Here is a 21,810-nt window from a genome sequence, read left to right as displayed (position 1 = left end):
TGAGTGTAATTTTCAATATTTAGCAATATTTTAAGGAACGGAATCTAAGTATCATGGTGAATTCAGTAGGTTCCCAATAGGATTGGCATGTAATAAGCTTGTTATTTAAGATAGAGCAACTTTTTAATGAACTGAAACACTGTTTCTTTGTGAATTCAGTTAGTTCCTAGTAGCAAGCCCTTGTAATATGAGTACTTTTAAAGATTTATCAAAATTTGGTGAGCAGAATCTCAGTAACATGGTGAATTCTGTTAGTTCCAAATATGCCGAAGTATTAATAAATGGACAATTCCGGGTATAGAAAAATTTTTACGAATGGAATCAAAATTCCTTGGCGTAATCAGTCAGTTCCCAATGGGACATGCTTGTATCAGTGTGCTTTTCAATATATAGCAACATTTTAAGGAACGGAATCTAAGTATCATGGTGAATTCAGTAGGTTCCCAATAGGATGCGCATGTAATAAGCTTGTTATTCAAGATAGAGCAACGTTTTAACGAACTCAAACCATGTTTCTTTGTGAATTCAATTAGTTCCCAGTAGCAGGCTCTTGTAATATGTGTACTTTTAAAGATTTATCAAAATTTGGTGAGCCGAATCACAGTAAATTGTTGAATTCGGTTAGTTCCCAATATGCCACAGAAGTAATAAGTGGACTGTTCTGGATATAGAAAATTTGCACGAATGGAGTCAAAATTTCTAGATGATTTCAGAGAGTTCCCAATGGGACATGCTTGTATGAGTGTGCATTTCAATATATAGCAACATTTTAAAGAACGGAATCTTAGTATCACGGTGAATTCAGTAGGTCCCCAATAGGATTCGCATGTAATAAGCTTGATATTCATGATAGAGCATCGTTTTAACGAACTGAAACACTGTTTCTTTGTGAATTCAGTTAGTTCCCAGTAGTAGGCTCTTGTAATATATGTACTTTTAAAGATTTATCAAAATTTGTTGAGCCGAATCTCAGTAACTTGGTGAATTTGATTAGTTCCCAATAGGCCGCAGGAGTAATAAGTGGACTGTTCGGGATATAGAAAAATTATCACGAATGGAATCAAAATTTCTAGGCGAATTCAGTGAGATCCCAAAGGGACATGATTGTAGGAGTGTGCTTTTCAATATATAGCAACATTTTAGGAACTGAATCTAAGTATCATGGTGAATTCAGTAGGTTCCCAATAGTATCCGCATTTAATAAGCATGTTGTTCAAGATAGAGCAATGTTTTAACGAACTGACACTGTTTCTTTGTGAATTCAGTTAGTTGTTAGTAGCAGGCTCTTGTAATATGTGTATTTTTAAAGATTTATCAAAATTTGGTGAGCCGAATCTCAGTAAATTGGTGAATTCGGTTAGTTCCCAATAGGCCGCAGTAGTAATAAGTGCACTGTTCGGGATATAGAAAAATTTTCACGAATGGAACGAAAATTTCTAGGCAACTTCAGTGATTTCCCATGGGACATGCTTGTATGAGTTTGCTTTTCAATATATAGCAACATTTTGAGGAACGGAATCTAAGTAACACGGTGAATTCAGTAGATCTCCAATAGGATTCGCATGTAATAAGCTTGTTATTCAAGATAGAGCAACGTTTTAACGAACTGAAACACTGTTTCTTTGTGAATTCAGTTAGTTCCTAGTAGCAGGCCCTTGTAATATGAGTACTTTTAAAGATTTATCAAAATTTGGTGAGAAGAATCTCAGTAACATGGTGAATTCTGTTAGTTCCAAATAGGCCGCAGTAGTAATAAATGGACTCTTCGGGGTATAGAAAAATTTTTACGAATGGAATCAAAATTCCTTGGCGAAATCAGTCAGTTACCAATGGGACATCTTGTGTCAGTGTGCTTTTCAATATATAGCAACATTTTAAGGAACGGAATCTAAGTATCATGGTGAATTCAGTAGGTTCCCAATAGGATTCGCATGTAATAAGCTTGTTATTCAAGATAGAGCAACGTTTTAACGAACTGAAACCATGTTTCTTTGTGAATTCAATTAGTTCCCAGTAGGAGGCTCTTGTAAAATGTGTACTTTTAAAGATTTATCAAAAGTTGGTGACCCGAATCTCAGTAATTTTTTGAATTCGGTTAGTTCCCAATAGGCCACAGAAGTAATAACTGGACTGTTCCGGATATAGAGAAATTTTCACGAATGGAGTCAAAATTTCTAGACGATTTCAGAGAGTTCCCAATGGGACATGCTTGTATGAGTGTGCTTTTCAATATATAGCAACATTTTAAGGAACGGAATCTAAGTATCATGGTGAATTCAGTAGGTCCCCAATAGGATTCGCATGTAATAAGCTTGTTATTCACGATAGAGCATCGTTTTAACGAACTGAAACACCGTTTCTTTGTGAATTCAGTTAGTTCCCAGTAGCAGGCTCTTGTAATATGTGTACTTTTAAAGATTTATCAAAATTTGTTGAGCCGAATCTCAGTAACTTGGTGAATTCGATTAGATCCCAATAGGCCGCAGTAGTAATAAGTGGACTGTTCGGGATATAGAAAAATTATCACGAATGGAATCAAAATTTCTAGGCGAATTCAGTGAGTTCCCAAAGGGACATGATTGTATGAGTGTGCTTTTCAATATATCGCAACATTTTAGAAACTGAATCTAAGTATCATGGTGAATTCAGTAGGTTCCCAGTAGTATCCGCATGTAATAAGCATGTTTTTCAAGATAGAGCAACGTTTTAACGAACTGACACTGTTTCTTTGTGGATTCAGTTAGTTGTTAATAGCAGGCTCTTGTAATATGTGTATTTTTATAGATTTATCAAAAATTGGTGAGCCGAATCTGAGTAACATGGAGAATTCGGTAAGTTCCAAATAGGCCATAGTCGTAATAGGTGGACTGTTCCTGATAAAGAAATTTTTAACGAATGGAATCAAAATTTCTAGGCGAATTCATTGAGTTCCTAATGGGACATGCTTGTATGAGTGTGCTTTTCCGTATATAGCAACATTTGAAGCAACGGAATCTAATATCATGGTGAATTCAGTAGGTTCCCAATAGGATTCGCATGTAATAAGTTTGTTATTCATGATAGAGCAACGTTTTAACGAACTGAAACACTGTTTCTTTGTGAATTCAGTTAGTTCCTAGTAGCAGGCCCTTGTAATATGAGCACTTTTAAAGATTTATCAAAATTTGGTGAGCAGAATCTCAGTAACATGGTGAATTCTGTTAGTTCCAAATAGGCCGCAGTAGTAATAAATGGACTGTTCGGCGTACAGAAAAATTTTTACGAATGGTATCAAAATTTCTTGGCGAATTCAGTCAGTTCCCATGGGACATGCTTGTATGAGTGTGATTTTCAATATATAGCAATATTTTAAGGAACGGAATCTAAGTATCATGGTGAATTCAGTAGGTTCCCAATAGGATTCGCATGTAATAAGCTTGTTATTTAAGATAGAGCAACGTTTTAACGAACTGAAACACTGTTTCTTTGTGAATTCAGTTAGTTCCTAGTAGCAAGCCCTTGTAATATTAGTACTTTTTAAAGATTTATCAAAATTTGGTGAGCAGAATCTCAGTAACATGGTGAATTCTGTTAGTTTTAAATAGGCCCAAGTAGTAATAAATGGACTCTTCGGGGTATAGAAAAATTTTTACGAATGGAATCAAAATTCCTTGGCGAAATCAGTCAGTTCCCAATGGGACATGCTTGTGTCAGTGTGCGTTTCAATATATAGCAACATTTTAAGGAACGGAATCTAAGTATCTTGGTGAATTCAGTAGGTTCCCAATAGGATTCGCATGTAATAAGCTTGTTATTCAAGATAGAGCAACGTTTTAACGAACTGAAACCATGATTCTTTGTGAATTCAATTAGTTCCCAGTAGCAGTCTCTTGTAAAATGTGTACTTTTAAAGATTTATCAAAATGTGGTCAGCCGAATCTCAGTAAATTGTTGAATTCGGTTAGTTCCCAATAGGCCAGAGAAATAATAAGTAGACTGTTCCGTATATAGAAAAATTTTCACGAATGGAGTCAAAATTTCTAGACGATTTCAGAGAGTTCCCAATGGGACATGCTTGTATGAGTGTTCATTTCAATATATAGCAACATTTTAAGGAACAGAATCTAAGTATCACGGTGAGTTCAGTAGGTCCCCAATAGGATTCGCATGTAATAAGCTTGTTATTCTAGATAGAGCAACGTTTTAACGAACTGAAACACTGTTTCTTTGTGAATTCAAATAGTTCCCAGTAGGAGGTTCTTGTGATATGTGTCCTTTTAAAGATTTATCAAAATTTGGTGAGCCGAATCTCAGTAACTTGGTGAATTCGGTTAGTTCCCAATAGGCCGCAGTAGTAATAAGTGCACTGTTCGGGATATAGAAAAATTTTCACGAATGGAACGAAAATTTCTAGGCAACTTCAGTGATTTCCCATGGGACATGCTTGTATGAGTTTGCTTTTCAATATATAGCAACATTTTAAGGAACGGAATCTAAGTAACACGGTGAATTCAGTAGATCTCCAATAGGATTCGCATGTAATAAGCATGTTATTCAAGATAGAGCAACGTTTTAACGAACTGAAACACTGTTTCTTTGTGAATTCAGTTAGTTCCTAGTAGCAGGCCCTTGTAATATGATTACTTTTAAAGATTTATCAAAATTTGGTGAGCAGAATCTCAGAACTTGGTGAATTCGATTAGTTCCCAATAGGCCGCAGTAGTAATAAGTGGACTGTTCGGGATATAGAAAATTACCACGAATGGAATCAAAATTTCTAGGAGAATTCAGTGAGTTCCCAATGGGACATGCATGTATGAGTGTGCTTTTCAATGGATAAAAACATTTTAAGGAACGGAATCTAAGTATCATAGTGAATTCAGTAGGTTCCCAATAGGATTCACATGTAGTAAGTTGTTATTCAAGATAGAGCAACGTTTTAACGAACTGAAACCCTGTTTCTTTGTGAATTCAGTTAGTTCCCAGTAGCAGGCTCTTGTAATATGTGTACTTTTAACGATTTATCAAAATTTGGTGTGCAGAATCTCAGTAACTTTTTGAATTCGGTTAGTTCCCAATAGGCCACAGAAGTAATAAGTGGTCTGTTCCGGAAATAGAATAATTTTCACGAATGGAGTCAAATTTTCTAGACGATTTCAATGAGTTCCCAATGGGACATGCTTCTATGAGTATGCATTTCAATATATAGCAACATTTTAAAGAACGGAATCTAAGTATCATGGTGAATTCATTAGGTCCCCAATAGGATTCGCATGTAATAAGCTTTTTATTCAAGATAGAGCATCGTTTTAACGAAGTGAAACACTGTTTCTTTGTGAATTCAGTCAGGTCTCAGTAGCAGACTCTTGTAATATGAGTACTTTTAAATATTTATCAAAATTAGGTGAGCCGAATCTCAGTAACTTGGTGAATTCGATTAGTTCCCAATAGGCCGCAGTGGTAATAAATGGACTGTTCGGCGTACAGAAAAATTTTTACGAATGGAATCAAAATTTCTTGGCGAATTCAGTCAGTTCCCAATGGGACATGCTTGTATGAGTGTAATTTTCAATATTTAGCAATATTTTAAGGAACGGAATCTAAGTATCATGGTGAATTCAGTAGGTTCCCAATAGGATTGGCATGTAATAAGCTTGTTATTTAAGATAGAGCAACTTTTTAATGAACTGAAACACTGTTTCTTTGTGAATTCAGTTAGTTCCTAGTAGCAAGCCCTTGTAATATGAGTACTTTTAAAGATTTATCAAAATTTGGTGAGCAGAATCTCAGTAACATGGTGAATTCTGTTAGTTCCAAATATGCCGAAGTATTAATAAATGGACAATTCCGGGTATAGAAAAATTTTTACGAATGGAATCAAAATTCCTTGGCGTAATCAGTCAGTTCCCAATGGGACATGCTTGTATCAGTGTGCTTTTCAATATATAGCAACATTTTAAGGAACGGAATCTAAGTATCATGGTGAATTCAGTAGGTTCCCAATAGGATGCGCATGTAATAAGCTTGTTATTCAAGATAGAGCAACGTTTTAACGAACTCAAACCATGTTTCTTTGTGAATTCAATTAGTTCCCAGTAGCAGGCTCTTGTAATATGTGTACTTTTAAAGATTTATCAAAATTTGGTGAGCCGAATCACAGTAAATTGTTGAATTCGGTTAGTTCCCAATATGCCACAGAAGTAATAAGTGGACTGTTCTGGATATAGAAAAATTTGCACGAATGGAGTCAAAATTTCTAGATGATTTCAGAGAGTTCCCAATGGGACATGCTTGTATGAGTGTGCATTTCAATATATAGCAACATTTTAAAGAACGGAATCTTAGTATCACGGTGAATTCAGTAGGTCCCCAATAGGATTCGCATGTAATAAGCTTGATATTCATGATAGAGCATCGTTTTAACGAACTGAAACACTGTTTCTTTGTGAATTCAGTTAGTTCCCAGTAGTAGGCTCTTGTAATATATGTACTTTTAAAGATTTATCAAAATTTGTTGAGCCGAATCTCAGTAACTTGGTGAATTTGATTAGTTCCCAATAGGCCGCAGGAGTAATAAGTGGACTGTTCGGGATATAGAAAAATTATCACGAATGGAATCAAAATTTCTAGGCGAATTCAGTGAGATCCCAAAGGGACATGATTGTAGGAGTGTGCTTTTCAATATATAGCAACATTTTAGGAACTGAATCTAAGTATCATGGTGAATTCAGTAGGTTCCCAATAGTATCCGCATTTAATAAGCATGTTGTTCAAGATAGAGCAATGTTTTAACGAACTGACACTGTTTCTTTGTGAATTCAGTTAGTTGTTAGTAGCAGGCTCTTGTAATATGTGTATTTTTAAAGATTTATCAAAATTTGGTGAGCCGAATCTCAGTAAATTGGTGAATTCGGTTAGTTCCCAATAGGCCGCAGTAGTAATAAGTGCACTGTTCGGGATATAGAAAAATTTTCACGAATGGAACGAAAATTTCTAGGCAACTTCAGTGATTTCCCATGGGACATGCTTGTATGAGTTTGCTTTTCAATATATAGCAACATTTTGAGGAACGGAATCTAAGTAACACGGTGAATTCAGTAGATCTCCAATAGGATTCGCATGTAATAAGCTTGTTATTCAAGATAGAGCAACGTTTTAACGAACTGAAACACTGTTTCTTTGTGAATTCAGTTAGTTCAGAGTAGCAGGCTCTTGTAATATGTGTACTTTTAAAGATTTATCAAAATTTGGTGAGCAGAATCTGAGTAACTTGGTGAATTCGGTTAGTTCCCAATAGGCCGCAGTAGTAATAAGTGCACTGTTCGGGATATAGAAAAATTTTCACGAATGGAAGGAAAATTTCTAGACAACTTCAGTGATTTCCCATGGGACATGCTTGTATGAGTGTGCTTTTCAATATATAGCAACATTTGAAGGAACGGAATCTAAGTACCATGGTGAATTCAGTAAGTTCCCAATAGGATTCGCATGTAATAAGCATGTTATTCAAGATAGAGCAACGTCTTAACGAACTGAAACACTATTTCTTTGTGAATTCAGTTAGTTCCCAGTAGCAGGCTCTTGTAATGTGTACTTTTAAAGATTTATCAAAATTTGGTCAGCCGAATCTCAGTAACGTAGTGAATTCGGTTAGTTCCCAATAGGCCGCAGTAGTAATAAGTGGAGTGTTCGGGATATAGAAAAATTTTCACGAACGGAATCAAAATTTCTAGGCGAATTCACTGAGTTCCCAATACGATGTGCTTGTATGAGTGTGCATTTCAATATACAACAATATTTTAAGGAACGGAATCTAAGTATCATGGTGAATTCGGTCGTTCCCAATAGGAATCGCATGTAATAAGCATGTTGTTCAAGATAGAGCAACGTCTTAACGAACTGAAACACTGTTTCTTTGTGAATTCAGTGAGTTCCCAGTAGCAGGGTCTTGTATTATGTGTAGTTTTAAAGATTTATCAAAATTTGGTGAACCGAATCTCAGTAACTTGGTGAATTCGGTTAGTTCCCAATACTCCGCAAAAGTAATATGTGGACTGTTCGGGATATCGAAAAATTAGCACGAATGGAATCAAAATGTCTAGGCGGATTCAGTGAGTTCCCAATGGGATATGCTTGTATGAGTGTGCTTTTCCGTATATAGCAACATTTGAAGGAACGGAATCTAACTATCACGTTGAATACAATATGTTCCCAATAGGATTCGCATGTAATAAGCTTGTTATTCAAGATAGAGCAACGTTTTAACGAACTGAAGCACTGTTTCTTTGTGAATTCAGTGAGTTACCAGTAGCAGGCTCTTGTAATATGTGTACTTTTAAAGATTTATCAAAATTTGCTGAGCAGAATCTCAGTAACTTGGTGAATTCTGTTAGTTCCCAATAGGCCGCAGTAGTAATAAGTGGACTCTTTGGGATATAGAAAATTCATCACGAGTGGAATAAAATTCCTAGGAGAATTCAGTGAGTTCCTAAAGGGACATGCTTGTATAAGTGTGCTTTTCAATATATAGCAACATTTTAAGGAACGGAATCTAAGTATCACGGTGAATTCAGTAGGTACCCAATAGGATTCGCATGTAATAAGCTTGTTGTTCAAGATAGAGCAACGTTTTACCGAACTAAAACACTGTTTCTTTGTGAATTCAGTGAATTCCCAGTAGCAGGCTCTTGTGATATGTGTCCTTTGAAAGATTTATCGAAATTTGATGAGCCGAATCTCAGTAAATAGGTGCATTCTGTTAGTTCCAAATAGGCCATAGTAGCAATAAGTGGAGTGTTCGGGATTTCGAAAAATTTTCACGAATGGAATCAAAATTTCTAGGCGAATTCAGTGAGTTCCCTATGGGACATGATTGTTTGAGTGTGCTTTTCAATATATCGCAACATTTTAGGAACGGAATCTAAGTATCATGGTGAATTCAGTAGGTTCCCAATAGTATTCGCATGTAACAACCATGTTGTTCAAGATAGAGCAACGTTTTAACGAACTGAAACACTGTTTCTTTGTGAATTCAGTTAGTTGTTAGTAGCAGGCTCTTGTAATATGTGTATTTTTAAAGATTTATTATAATTTGGTGAGCCGAATCTGAGTAACTTCGTGAATTCGTTTAGTTCCAAATAGGCCGCAGTCGTAATAAGTGGACTGTTCGGGGTGTAGAAAAATTTTAACGAATGGAATCAAAATTTCTAGGCGAATTCAGTGAGTTCCCAATAGGACATGCTTGTATGAGTGTGCTTTTCCATATATAGCAACATTTTTAGAAACGGAAACTAAGTATCATGGAGAATTCAGTAGGTCCCAAAGGATTCCCACGTAATAAGCTTGTTATTCTAGATAGAGCAACATTTTAACGAACTGAAACCCTGTTTCTTTGTGAATTCAATTAGTTCCCAGTAGCAGGCTCTTGTGATATGTGTCCTTTTGAAGATTTATCAAAATTTCCTGAGCCGAATCTCAGTTACTTGGTGAATTTGGGTAATTCCCAATAGGCCGCAGTTGTAATAAGTGGACAGTTCGGGATATAGAAAAATTTTCACGAATGGAAGGAAAATTTCTAGGCTACTTCAGTGAGTTCCCATGGGACATGCTTGTATGAGTTTGCCTTCAATATATAGCAACATTTGAAGGAATGGAATCTAAGTAACACGGTGAATTCCGTAGATCTCCAATAGGATTCGCATGTAATAAGCATGTTATTCAAGATAGAGCAACGTCTTAACGAACTGAAACACTTTTCTTTGTGAATTCAGTTAGTTCCCAGTAGCAGGCTCTTGTAATATGTGTAGTTTTAAAGAATTATCAAAATTTGGTGAGCCGAATCTCAGTAAATTGGTGAATTCAGTTAGCTCCCAATAGGCCGCAGTAGTAATAAGTGGACTGTTCGGGATATAGAAATTTGCACGAATGGAATCAAAATTTCTAGGCGAATTCAGTGAGTTCCCAATATGATGTGCTTGTATGAGTGTGCATTTCAATATATCGCAATATTTTAAGGAATGGAATCTAGTATCATGGTGAATTCAGTAGGTTTCCAATTGGATTCGCATGTAATAAGCATGTTGTTCAAGATAGAGCAACGTTTTAAAGAACTGAAACACTGTTTCTTTGTGAATTCAGTAGGTTCCCAGTAGCAGGCTCTTGTAATATGTGTACTTTTAAAGATTTATCAAAATTTGGTGAGCCGAATCTGAGTAACATGGTGAATTCGGTTAGTTCCCAAAAGTCCGCAGTAGTAATAAGTGATCTGTTTGGGATATCAAAAAATTAGCGCGAATGGAATCAAAATTTCTAGGCGAATTCAGTGAGTTCCCAATGGGATATGCTTGTATGAGTGTGCTTTTCCGTATATAGCAACATTTGAAGGTACGGAACCTAAGTATCATGGTGAATTCAGTAGGTTCCCAATAGTATTCGCATGTAATAAGCTTGTTATTCAAGATAGAGCAACGTTTTAACGAACTGAAACACTGTTTCTTTGTGAATTCATTTAGTTCCTAGTAGCATGCCCTTGTAATATGAGTACTTTTAAAGATTTATCAAAATTTGGTGAGCCGAATCTCAGTAACTTGTTGAATTCGGTTAGTTCCCAATAGGCCGCAGTAGTAATAAGTGGACTGTTTGGGATATAGAAAAATTAGCACAGGTGGAATCAAAAGTTCTAGGCGAATTCAGTGAGTTCCCAATATGATGTGCTTGTATGAGTGTGCATTTCAATATATAGCAATATTTTGAGTAACGGAATCTAAGTATCATGGTGAATTCAGTAGGTTCCCAATAGTATTCGCATGTAATAAGCATGTTGTTCAAGATAGAGCAACGTTTTAACGAACTGAAACACCGTTTCTTTGTGAATTCAGTTAGTTCCCAGTAGCAGGCTCTTGTAATATGTGTACCTTTAAAGATTTATCAAAATTTGGTCAGCCGAATCTCAGTAAATTGGTGAATTCGGTTAGTTCCCCAAAGTCCGCAGTCGTAGTAAGTGGAGTGTTCGGGATATCGAAAAATTTTCATGAATGGAATCAAAATTTCTAGGTGAATTCAGTGAGTTCCCAATGGGACATGATTGTGTGAGTGAGCTTTTCAATATATAGCAACATTTTTGGAACAGAATCTAAGTATCATGGTGAATTATGAAGGTTCCCAATAGGATTCGCACGTAATAAGCTTGTTGTTCAAGATAGCGCAACGTTTTAACGAACTGAAACACTGTTTCTTTGTGAATTCAGTGAGTTCCCAGTAGCAGGCTCTTGTGATATGTGTACTTTTAAAGATTTATCGAAATGTGGTGAGCCGAATATCAGTAAATTGGTGAATTCTGTTAGTTCCCAATAGGCAGCAGTAGTAATAAGTGGAGTGTTCGGGATATAGAAAAATTTTCACGAATGTAACCAAATTTCTAGGCGAATTCAGTGAGTTCCCAATGGGACATGCTTGTATGAGTGAGCTTTTCAATATATAGCAACATTTTAGGAACAGAATCTAAGTATCATGGTGAATTCAGTAGGTTCTCAATAGGATTCGCATGTAATAAGCTTGTTGTTCAAGATAGAGCAAGGTTTTAACGAACTGAAACACTGTTTCTTTGTGAATTCAGTGAGTTCCAAGTAGCAGGCTCTTGTGATATGTGTACTTTTAAAGATTTATCAAAATTTGGTGAGCCGAATCTCAGTAAATTGGTGAATTCGGTTAGTTCCCAATAGGCCGCAGTAGTGATAAGTGGACTGTTCGGGGTATAGAAAAATTTTTACGAATGGAATCAAAATTTCTTGGCATTTCATTCAGGTCCCCATGGGACATGTTGTATGAGTGTACTTTTCAATATATAGCAACATTTTAAGGAACGGAATCTAAGTATCATGGTGAATTCAGTAGGTTCCCAATAGGATTCGCAAGTAATAAGCTTGTTATTCAAGATAGAGCAAAGTTTTAATGAACTGAAACACTGTTTCTTTGTGAATTCAGTTAGTTCCCAATAGCAGGTTCTTGTAATATGTGTACTTTTAGAGATTTATCAAAATTTGGTGAGCCGAATCTCAGTAACTTGTTGAATTCGGTTAGTTCCCAAGGGCCACAGAAGTAATATGTGGACTGTTCGGGATATAGAAATATTTTCACGAACGGAGTAAAAATTTATAGATGATTTCAGTGAGTTCCCAATGGGACATGCTTGTATTAGTGTGCATTTCAATATATAGCAACATTTTAAACAACGGAATCTAAGTATCACGGTCAATTCAGTAGATCTCGAATAGGATTCGCATGTAATAAGCATGTTATTCAAGATAGAGCAACGTTTTAACGAACTGAAACACTGTTTCGTTGTGAATTCAGTTAGTTGCTAATAGCAGGTTCTTTTAATATGTGTACTTTTAAAGATTTATCAAAATTTGTTGAGCCGAATCTGAGTAACATGGTGAATTCGGTTAGTTCCAAATAGGCCGCAGTAGTAATAAGTGGACTATTCGGGATATTGAAAAATTATCACGAATGGAATCAAAATTTCTAGGAGAATTCAGTGAGTTCCCAATGGGACATGCTTGTATCAGTGTGCTTTTCAATATATAGCAACATTTTAAGGAACGGAATCTAAGTATCATGGTGAATTCAGTAGGTTCCCAATAGGATGCGCATGTAATAAGCTTGTTATTCAAGATGGAGCAACGTTTTAACGAACTCAAACCATGTTTCTTTGTGAATTCAATTAGTTCCCAGTAGCAGGCTCTTGTAATATGTGTACTTTTAAAGATTTATCAAAATTTGGTGAGCCGAATCACAGTAGTTGTTGAATTCGGTTAGTTCCCAATATGCCACAGAAGTAATAAGTGGACTGTTCTGGATATAGAAAAATTTGCACGAATGGAGTCAAAATTTCTAGATGATTTCAGAGAGTTCCCAATGGGACATGCTTGTATGAGTGTGCATTTCAATATATAGCAACATTTTAAAGAACGGAATCTAAGTATCACGGTGAATTCAGTAGGTCCCCAATAGGATTCGCATGTAATAAGCTTGATATTCATGATAGAGCATCGTTTTAACGAACTGAAACACTGTTTCTTTGTGAATTCAGTTAGTTCCCAGTAGTAGGCTCTTGTAATATATGTACTTTTAAAGATTTATCAAAATTTGGTGAGCCGAATCTCAGTAACTTGGTGAATTTGATTAGTTCCCAATAGGCCGCAGGAGTAATAAGTGGACTGTTCGGGATATAGAAAAATTATCACGAATGGAATCAAAATTTCTAGGCGAATTCAGTGAGTTCCCAAAGGGACATGATTGTAGGAGTGTGCTTTTCAATATATAGCAACATTTTAGGAACTGAATCTAAGTATCATGGTGAATTCAGTAGGTTCCCAATAGTATCCGCATTTAATAAGCATGTTGTTCAAGATAGAGCAATGTTTTAACGAACTGACACTGTTTCTTTGTGAATTCAGTTAGTTGTTAGTAGCAGGCTCTTGTAATATGTGTATTTTTAAAGATTTATCAAAATTTGGTGAGCCGAATCTCAGTAACTTGGTGAATTCGGTTAGTTTCCAATAGGCCGCAGTAGTAATAAGTGCACTGTTCGGGATATAGAAAAATTTTCACGAATGGAACGAAAATTTCTAGGCAACTTCAGTGATTTCCCATGGGACATGCTTGTATGAGTTTGCTTTTCAATATATAGCAACATTTTAAGGAACGGAATCTAAGTAACACGGTGAATTCAGTAGATCTCCAATAGGATTCGCATGTAATAAGCTTGTTATTCAAGATAGAGCAACGTTTTAACGAACTGAAACACTGTTTCTTTGTGAATTCAGTTAGTTCAGAGTAGCAGGCTCTTGTAATATGTGTACTTTTAAAGATTTATCAAAATTTGGTGAGCCGAATCTGAGTAACTTGGTGAATTCGGTTAGTTCCCAATAGGCCGCAGTAGTAATAAGTGCACTGTTCGGGATATAGAAAAATTTTCACGAATGGAAGGAAAATTTCTAGACAACTTCAGTGATTTCCCATGGGACATGCTTGTATGAGTGTGCTTTTCAATATATAGCAACATTTGAAGGAACGGAATCTAAGTACCATGGTGAATTCAGTAAGTTCCCAATAGGATTCGCATGTAATAAGCATGTTATTCAAGATAGAGCAACGTCTTAACGAACTGAAACACTATTTCTTTGTGAATTCAGTTAGTTCCCAGTAGCAGGCTCTTGTAATGTGTACTTTTAAAGATTTATCAAAATTTGGTCAGCCGAAACTCAGTAACGTAGTGAATTCGGTTAGTTCCCAATAGGCCGCAGTAGTAATAAGTGGAGTGTTCGGGATATAGTAAAATTTTCACGAACGGAATCAAAATTTCTAGGCGAATTCACTGAGTTCCCAATACGATGTGCTTGTATGAGTGTGCATTTCAATATACAACAATATTTTAAGGAACGGAATCTAAGTATCATGGTGAATTCGGTCGTTCCCAATAGGAATCGCATGTAATAAGCATGTTGTTCAAGATAGAGCAACGTCTTAACGAACTGAAACACTGTTTCTTTGTGAATTCAGTGAGTTCCCAGTAGCAGGGTCTTGTATTATGTGTAGTTTTAAAGATTTATCAAAATTTGGTGAACCGAATCTCAGTAACTTGGTGAATTCGGTTAGTTCCCAATACTCCGCAAAAGTAATATGTGGACTGTTCGGGATATCGAAAAATTAGCACGAATGGAATCAAAATGTCTAGGCGGATTCAGTGAGTTCCCAATGGGATATGCTTGTATGAGTGTGCTTTTCCGTATATAGCAACATTTGAAGGAACGGAATCTAACTATCACGTTGAATACAATATGTTCCCAATAGGATTCGCATGTAATAAGCTTGTTATTCAAGATAGAGCAACGTTTTAACGAACTGAAGCACTGTTTCTTTGTGAATTCAGTGAGTTACCAGTAGCAGGCTCTTGTAATATGTGTACTTTTAAAGATTTATCAAAATTTGCTGAGCAGAATCTCAGTAACTTGGTGAATTCTGTTAGTTCCCAATAGGCCGCAGTAGTAATAAGTGGACTCTTTGGGATATAGAAAATTCATCACGAGTGGAATAAAATTCCTAGGAGAATTCAGTGAGTTCCTAAAGGGACATGCTTGTATAAGTGTGCTTTTCAATATATAGCAACATTTTAAGGAACGGAATCTAAGTATCACGGTGAATTCAGTAGGTACCCAATAGGATTCGCATGTAATAAGCTTGTTGTTCAAGATAGAGCAACGTTTTACCGAACTAAAACACTGTTTCTTTGTGAATTCAGTGAATTCCCAGTAGCAGGCTCTTGTGATATGTGTCCTTTTAAAGATTTATCGAAATTTGATGAGCCGAATCTCAGTAAATAGGTGCATTCTGTTAGTTCCAAATAGGCCATAGTAGCAATAAGTGGAGTGTTCGGGATTTCGAAAAATTTTCACGAATGGAATCAAAATTTCTAGGCGAATTCAGTGAGTTCCCTATGGGACATGATTGTTTGAGTGTGCTTTTCAATATATCGCAACATTTTAGGAACGGAATCTAAGTATCATGGTGAATTCAGTAGGTTCCCAATAGTATTCGCATGTAACAACCATGTTGTTCAAGATAGAGCAACGTTTTAACGAACTGAAACACTGTTTCTTTGTGAATTCAGTTAGTTGTTAGTAGCAGGCTCTTGTAATATGTGTATTTTTAAAGATTTATTATAATTTGGTGAGCCGAATCTGAGTAACTTCGTGAATTCGTTTAGTTCCAAATAGGCCGCAGTCGTAATAAGTGGACTGTTCGGGGTGTAGAAAAATTTTAACGAATGGAATCAAAATTTCTAGGCGAATTCAGTGAGTTCCCATTAGGACATGCTTGTATGAGTGTGCTTTTCCATATATAGCAACATTTTTAGAAACGGAAACTAAGTATCATGGAGAATTCAGTAGGTCCCAAAGGATTCCCACGTAATAAGCTTGTTATTCTAGATAGAGCAACATTTTAACGAACTGAAACCCTGTTTCTTTGTGAATTCAATTAGTTCCCAGTAGCAGGCTCTTGTGATATGTGTCCTTTTGAAGATTTATCAAAATTTCCTGAGCCGAATCTCAGTTACTTGGTGAATTTGGGTAATTCCCAATAGGCCGCAGTAGTAATAAGTGATCTGTTTGGGATATCAAAAAATTAGCGCGAATGGAATCAAAATTTCTAGGCGAATTCAGTGAGTTCCCAATGGGATATGCTTGTATGAGTGTGCTTTTCCGTATATAGCAACATTTGAAGGTACGGAACCTAAGTATCATGGTGAATTCAGTAGGTTCCCAATAGTATTCGCATGTAATAAGCTTGTTATTCAAGATAGAGCAACGTTTTAACGAACTGAAACACTGTTTCTTTGTGAATTCATTTAGTTCCTAGTAGCATGCCCTTGTAATATGAGTACTTTTAAAGATTTATCAAAATTTGGTGAGCCGAATCTCAGTAACTTGTTGAATTCGGTTAGTTCCCAATAGGCCGCAGTAGTAATAAGTGGACTGTTTGGGATATAGAAAAATTAGCACGGGTGGAATCAAAAGTTCTAGGCGAATTCAGTGAGTTCCCAATATGATGTGCTTGTATGAGTGTGCATTTCAATATATAGCAATATTTTGAGGAACGGAATCTAAGTATCATGGTGAATTCAGTAGGTTCCCAATAGTATTCGCATGTAATAAGCATGTTGTTCAAGATAGAGCAACGTTTTAACGAACTGAAACACCGTTTCTTTGTGAATTCAGTTAGTTCCCAGTAGCAGGCTCTTGTAATATGTGTACCTTTAAAGATTTATCAAAATTTGGTCAGCCGAATCTCAGTAAATTGGTGAATTCGGTTAGTTCCCAAAAGTCCGCAGGCGTAATAAGTGGAGTGTTCGGGATATCGAAAAATTTTCATGAATGGAATCAAAATTTCTAGGTGAATTCAGTGAGTTCCCAATGGGACATGATTGTGTGAGTGAGCTTTTCAATATATAGCAACATTTTTGGAACAGAATCTAAGTATCATGGTGAATTATGAAGGTTCCCAATAGGATTCGCACGTAATAAGCTTGTTGTTCAAGATAGCGCAACGTTTTAACGAACTGAAACACTGTTTCTTTGTGAATTCAGTGAGTTCCCAGTAGCAGGCTCTTGTGATATGTGTACTTTTAAAGATCTATCGAAATGTGGTGAGCCGAATATCAGTAAATTGGTGAATTCTGTTAGTTCCCATTAGGCAGCAGTAGTAATGAGTGGAGTGTTCGGGATATAGAAAAATTTTCACGAATGTAACCAAATTTCTTGGCGAATTCAGTGAGTTCCCAATGGGACATGATTGTATGAGTGAGCTTTTCAATATATAGCAACATTTTAGGAACAGAATCTAAGTATCATGGTGAATTCAGTAGGTTCTCAATAGGATTCGCATGTAATAAGCTTGTTGTTCAAGATAGAGCAAGGTTTTAACGAACTGAAACACTGTTTCTTTGTGAATTCAGTGAGTTCCCAGTAGCAGGTTCTTGTGATATATGTACTTTTAAAGATTTATCAAAATTTGGTGAGCCGAATCTCAGTAAATTGGTGAATTCGGTTAGTTCCCAATAGGCCGCAGTAGTGATAAGTGGACTGTTCGGGGTATAGAAAAATTTTTACGAATGGAATCAAAATTTCTTGGCATTTCATTCAGGTCCCCATGGGACATGTTGTATGAATGTACTTTTCAATATATAGCAACATTTTAAGGAACGGAATCTAAGTATCATGGTGAATTCAGTAGGTTCCCAATAGGATTCGCAAGTAATAAGCTTGTTATTCAAGATAGAGCAAAGTTTTAATGAACTGAAACACTGTTTCTTTGTGAATTCAGTTAGTTCCCAATAGCAGGTTCTTGTAATATGTGTACTTTTAGAGATTTATCAAAATTTGGTGAGCCGAATCTCAGTAACTTGTTGAATTCGGTTAGTTCCCAAGGGCCACAGAAGTAATATGTGGACTGTTCGGGATATAGAAATATTTTCACGAACGGAGTAAAAATTTATAGATGATTTCAGTGAGTTCCCAATGGGACATGCTTGTATTAGTGTGCATTTCAATATATAGCAACATTTTAAACAACGGAATCTAAGTATCACGGTCAATTCAGTAGATCTCGAATAGGATTCGCATGTAATAAGCATGTTATTCAAGATAGAGCAACGTTTTAACGAACTGAAACACTGTTTCGTTGTGAATTCAGTTAGTTGCTAATAGCAGGTTCTTTTAATATGTGTACTTTTAAAGATTTATCAAAATTTGTTGAGCCGAATCTGAGTAACATGGTGAATTCGGTTAGTTCCAAATAGGCCGCAGTAGTAATAAGTGGACTATTCGGGATATTGAAAAATTTTCACGAATGGAATCAAAATTTCTAGGAGAATTCAGTGAGTTCCCAATGGGACATGGTTGTAGGAGTGTGCTTTTCAATATATAGCAACATTTGAAGGAACGGAATCTAAGTACCATGGGGAATTCAGTAAGTTCCCAATAGGATTCGCAGGTAATAAGCATGTTGTTCAAGATAGAGCAAAGTTTTAACGAACTGAAACACTGTTTCTTTGTGAATTCAGTGAGTTCCCAGTAGCAGGCTCTTGTAATATGTGTACTTTTAAAGATTTATCAAAATTTGATGAGCCGAATCTCAGTAACTTGGTGAATTCAGTTAGCTCCCAATAGGCCGCAGTAGTAATAAGTGGAGTGTTCGGGATATAGAAAAATTTGCACGAATGGAATCAAAATTTCTAGGCGAATTCAGTGAGTTCCCAATATGATGTGCTTGTATGAGTGTGCATTTCAATATATAGCAATATTTTAAGGAATGGAATCTAAGTATCATGGTGAATTCAGTAGGTTTCCAATAGGATTCCCATGTAATAAGCATTTTGTTCAAGATAGAGCAACGTTTTAACGAACTGAAACACTGTTTCTTTGTGAATTCCGTTATTTCCTAGTAGCATGCCCTTGTAATATGAGTACTTTTCAAGATTTATCAAAATTTGGTGAGCCGAATCTCACTTACTTGGTGAATTCCGTTAGTTCCCAATAGGCCGCAGCAGTAATAAGTGGACTGTTCGGGATATAGAAAAATTAGAACGAATGGAATCAAAACTTCTAGGCGATTTCAGTGAGTTCCCAATATGATGTGCTTGTATAAGTGTGCATTTCAATATATAGCAATATTTTAAGGAACGGAATCTAAGTATCATGGTGAATTCAGTAGGTTCCCAATAGGATTCGCATGTAATAAGCATCTTGTTCAAGATAGAGCAACGTTTTAACCAACTGAAACACTCTTCCTTTGTGAATTCAGTGAGTTCCCAGTAGCAGGCTCTTGTAATATGTGTACTTTTAAGATTTATGAAAAGTTGGTGAGCGGAATCTCAGTAACTTTGTGAATTCGGTTAGTTCCCAACCGGCCGCAGTAGTAATAAGTGGACTCTTCGGGATATAGATAAATTTTCACGAATGGAATCAAAACTTCTAGGCGAATTCAGTGAGTTCCCAATGGGACATGCTTGTATGAGTGTGCTATTCCGTATATAGCAACATTTGAAGGAACGGAATCTAAGTATCATGGTGAATTCAGTAGGTTCCCAATATGATTCGCATGTAAAAAGCATGTTGTTCAAGATAGAGCCCCGTTTTAATCAACGGAAACACCGTCTCTTTGTAAATTCAGTGAGTTCCCAGTAGCAGGCTCTTGTAATATGAGTACTTTTAAAGATTTATCAAAATTTGATGAGCAGAATCTCAGTAACATGGTGAATTCGGTTAGTTCCCAATAGGCCGCAGTAGTAATAAGTGGACTGTTCGGGATATAGAAAAAATATCACGAATAGAATAAAAATTTCTAGGAGAATTCAGTGAGTTCCCAATGGGACATGCTTGTATGAGTGTGCTTTTCAATGTATAGCAACATTTTAAGGAACGGAATCTAAGTATCATGGTGAATTCAGTAGGTTTCCAATAGAATTCCCATGTAATAAGCTTGTTATTCTAGATAGAGCAACGTTTTAACAAACTGAAACCCTGTTTCTTTGTGAAATCAATTAGTTCCCAGTAGCAGGCTCGTGTAATATGTGTACTTTTAAAGATTTATCAAAATTTGGTGAGCCGAATCTCAGTAACTTGTGAATTCGGTTAGTTCCCAAAAGGCCGCAGTAGTAGTAAGTGGACTGTTCGGGATATAGAAAAATTTGCACGAATGGAATCAAAAATTCTAGGCGAATTCAGTGAGTTCCGAATGGGACATGCTTGTATGAGTGTGCTTTTCCGTATTTAGTAACATTTGAAGGAACGGAATGTAAGTATCATGGTGAATTCAGTAAGTTCCCAATAGGATTCGCATGTAATAAGCTTGTTATTCAAGATAGAACAACGTTTTAACGAACTGAAGCACTGTTTCTTTGTGAATTCAGTTAGTTCCTAGTATCAGGCCCTTGTAATATGAGTACTTTTAAAGATTTATCAAAATTTGGTGAGCAGAATCTCAGTAACATGGTGAATTCGGTTAGTTCCCAATAGGCCGCAGTAGTAATAAATGGACTGTTCGGGATATAGAAAAAATTTCACGAATAGAATCAAAATTTCTAGGAGAATTCAGTGAGTTCCCAATGGGACATGCTTGTATGAGTGCGCTTTTCAATATATAGCAACATTTTAAGGAATAGAGTCTAAGTATCATGGTGAATTCAGTAGGTACCCAATAGGATTCGTATGTAATAAGCTTGTTGTCCAAGATAGAGCAACGTTTTAACGAACTGAAACACTGTTTCTTTGTGAATTTAGTGAGTTCCCAGTAGCAGGCTCTTGTAATATGTGTACTTTTAAAGATTTATCAAAATTTGATGAGCCGAATCTCAGTAACTTGTGAATTCGGTTAGTTCCCAATAGGCCGCAGTAGTAATAAGTGGACTGTTCTGGATATAGAAAAAATTTCACGAATGGAATCAAAATTTCTAGGAGAATTCAGTGAGTTCCCAATGGGACATGCTTGTATGAGTGTGCTTTTCAATATATAGCAACATGGTAAGGAACGGAATCTAAGTATCATGGTGAATTCAGTAGGTTCCCCAAAGGATTCACATGTAATAAACTTGTTGTTGAAGATAGAGCAACGTTTTAACGAACTGAAACACTGTTTCTTTGTTAATTCATTGAGTTCCCAGTAGCTGGCTCTTGTGATATGTGTCCTTTTAAAGATTTCTCAAAATTTGATGAACCGAATATCAGTAAATTGGTGCGTTCGGTTAGTTCCCAATAGGCCACAGTAGCAATAAGTGGAGTGTTCGGGATTTCGAAAAATTTTCACGAATGGAATCAAAATTTTTAGGCGAATTCATTGAGTTCCCTATGGGACATGATTGTATGAGTGTGCATTTCAATATATAGCAACATTTTAGCAACGGAATCTAAGTATCATGGTGAATTCAGTAGCTTCCCAATAGTATTCGCATGTAATAAGCATGTTGTTCAAGATAGAGCAACGTTTGAACGAACTGAAACACTGTTTCTTTGTGAATTCAGTTAGTTGTTAGTAGCAAGCTCTTGTAATATGTGTATTTTTAAAGATTTATCAAAATTTGGTGAGCCGAATCTGAGTAACATGGTGAATTTGGTTAGTTCCAAATAGGCCGCAGTCGTAATAAGTGGACTGTTCGGGGTATAGAAAAATTTTAACGAATGGAACCAAAATTTCTAGGCGAATTCAGTGAGTTCCCAATGGGACATGCTTGTATGAGTGTGCTTTTCCGTATATAGCAACATTTTAAGAAATGGA

This window comes from Rattus norvegicus, chromosome 7 (genome assembly GCF_021556685.1).
Source record: "Rattus norvegicus strain SHRSP/BbbUtx chromosome 7, alternate assembly SHRSP_T2T, whole genome shotgun sequence".
Taxonomy (NCBI): domain Eukaryota; kingdom Metazoa; phylum Chordata; class Mammalia; order Rodentia; family Muridae; genus Rattus; species Rattus norvegicus.
This window is presented reverse-complemented; position numbering follows the sequence as displayed.